The sequence below is a fragment of the Chiloscyllium plagiosum genome, chromosome 5, assembly GCF_004010195.1.
Source record: "Chiloscyllium plagiosum isolate BGI_BamShark_2017 chromosome 5, ASM401019v2, whole genome shotgun sequence".
NCBI lineage: Eukaryota > Metazoa > Chordata > Chondrichthyes > Orectolobiformes > Hemiscylliidae > Chiloscyllium > Chiloscyllium plagiosum.
In genome coordinates, this window is record NC_057714.1 from 116,706,908 (window position 1) to 116,709,621 (window position 2,714).

Genomic DNA, 2,714 nt, shown 5'->3' on the forward strand with positions numbered 1-2,714 from the left:
CTCCTCAGACAGGTGGGATACAGATTCCTCTCAAATAGTGCAGCACTCCCTCAGTCAGACATCCCTATCCCTATCCCTCGCCCCACCTTCCTCTGTATTTCTGCCACATTCTCTACATCTCCCCCCGTCTGTCTATGGCTATATCTGTCTGTCTCTATTTCACACTCTCTATCACTACCACATTCTCATTCTCTCTCTATCACTACCTCTATCTATTTCACACACTCTCTCTATCACATATCTTTTTTTTTCTTTCTTTCCTTCCTTCTTTCTCTATCACTATATCACTACCCCACTCCCACTCTGACTTACTCAGCTCCTTCCTCTGGTCTCCAACGTGTCCCCTCACACATCCGGGATCAGAGGGCGCAGACACTGCGCAGGCGTCGAGTGGTGCCGCGGGGGCCGCTGGGAGTTGTAGTTCCCGAAATTCCCGCCCGCCATCAACCGCCGTAACCGCCATGATGGGTCAGGGAGGGCGGCAATGACAGGGAGAACATTTATGTTTCAATCACCGTTAATAGTGGGATGTGATCTATGGAGCCGCAGTAACATGGGACCAGGGATGGACAGTTGGCTCCCAAAGAGCACTATCAGGACCTCTATGTCTGTTTTCTGGCTCTTATCATTTTCCTAGCTATTTAAAAGTAGTGGATTTTGGGAGGCAGTGGCATAATGTTGATGCTGATGCTAATAATCTTGTAATTCAGGTCTCCAGACTAATGTTTGGGGGCCAAGGGTTTAAATCCCAAAATGACAGATGGTGAAAACTGAATTCAATGAGGATCTGAGGTAAAATATTGAGGCTGTGGTCAAGGAAACAAGGGGGGCATATTGTCAGGCATGGACAGCTCGGATCAAGTGAATCCCTTGAAGTGTGGAGGGGGTGTGGGGGTGAACTTGAGAGAAACCGAGAGGGTAAAAATGGGAAATGGGATGGATTTGGCAGATAAGGTTAAAGAGATTGTAGAAGTACGTGAAGGCAAAAGAGTAACGAGGGAGAGAATAGGGCCCGTTAAAGATCAACTATGTGGAACCACAGGAGATGGGTGAGACCCTAAACTAATATTTTGTGTTAGTATTTACTGTGGAGAAAGACATGGAAGTAGAGTACTCTAGGAAATAAATAGTGATGTCTTTAAAAGAGTCTATATTACAAAAGAGGAGGTGCTGGAGGTCTTAAAATGCATAAAAGTGGATAAATCCTTGGAACCTGACCAAGTGCATCCAAGGACATCGTGGGAAGCTAGGGAAGAAATTGTTGGACCCCTAGCAGAGATATTTATATCATCAACAGCCACGGGTGAGGTGCCAGAAGACAGGAGGGTAGCTAAGGTGGTGCTATTATTTAAGAAAGGGGATAAGGAAAAGCCAGGGAACTACAGACCAGTGAGCCTGGCATCAGTGGTGGGTAAGTTGTTGGAGGGGACTCTGAGAGTTAGGATTTACGTGCATTCGGAAAGGCAAGGACTGATTAGGTATTGTCAGTGTGGCTTTGTGTGTGGAAAATCATGTATCTCCAACTTGATTGAGATTTTTGAAGAGATGACGAAGAAGAGAAATGAAGGCAGAGCAGTAGACATTATCTACACGGACTTTAGGAAGGCCTTTGACAAGGTTCTGCATGGTAGATCAGTTAGTGAAGTTAGATCACATGGGAGCCAGGGCGAGCTAGCCATTTAAACAAAGAACAAAGAAAATTTACAGCCCAGGAACAGGCCTTTCGGCCCTCCAAGCCTGAGCTGATCCAAATGTACTGTCTAAACCTGTCAGTCATTTCCTAAGCATTTGTATCCCCCTGTTCCCCACCTACTCATGCATCTGTCCAGACGCATCTTAAATGAATCTACCGTGCCTGCCTCTACCACCTCTGCTGGCAACGCATTTCAAACGCCCACCACCCTCTGTGTGAAGTACTTGCTGCGTGTATCCCCCTTAAACTTTCCACGATTTGGAGATGCTGGTGTTGGACTGGGGTGTACAAAGTTAAAAATCACACAACACCAGGTTATAGTCCAACAGGTTTAATTGGAAGCATACTAGCTTTCGGAGTGTCGCTCCTTCATTGGGTGATAGTGGAGGACTCAATCCTAAGACACAGAATTTATAGCAAAAATTTACAGTGTGATGTAATTGAAATTATACATTGAAAAATACCTTGATTGTCTGTTGAGTCTTTCATATGTTTGAATACCATGATAGTTTCACTTCTTTCATGTGTAAATCACAAAACCTTCTTTTTAAAAGTTGCATTCTCAGGTTAGCTGTAACAATGGGTGATAGCTAGACAATATGTTGAAGGTATTAACCCCTGTGTTCTCTGTCTATGCCATGATGTTTCGACCAAAACACCAAAACAGAGGAAGATGAAACAATGATCTCATTTGACGTAACAGCACTGTTCACCTCCATCAACATCGACCTGGCAAAGGAAACACTTACCACACTTTTAGAAGAGACCATCACACACACCCCAACCACCATCAATCACATTACCAATGAAAACATCATGAAGCTAGTGGACTTGTGCCTCACCACCCACTTCACCTTCAACAACGTAATCTACAAACAAACCAACGGCACACCCATGGGATCTCCACTATCAGGATTCATAGCAGAAGCAGTAATGCAAAGACTAGAACAAACAGCCCTACCAACCATCAAACCAAAAACCTGGGTCCGCTACGTAGATGACACCTTTGTCATCACAAAAC

The 2,714-nt window shown here is 44.7% G+C and overlaps 1 protein-coding gene across 4 annotated transcripts in view; it reads right to left on the minus strand.

The window, feature by feature from the left end:
• Positions 1-457, minus strand: part of gfus.1 (GDP-L-fucose synthase, tandem duplicate 1) — a 31,690-nt gene extending 31,233 nt beyond the window's left edge. For 3 of the 4 annotated variants that reach the window (XM_043690876.1, XM_043690875.1, XM_043690877.1), the window contains exon 1: positions 313-457. The gene's annotated coding sequence lies outside the window, so the exon portion shown is untranslated. The remainder of the gene's footprint in view (positions 1-312) is intronic. The other variant, XM_043690874.1, reaches the window with a different exon arrangement.
• Between the last annotated feature and the right edge of the window lie 2,257 nt (positions 458-2,714).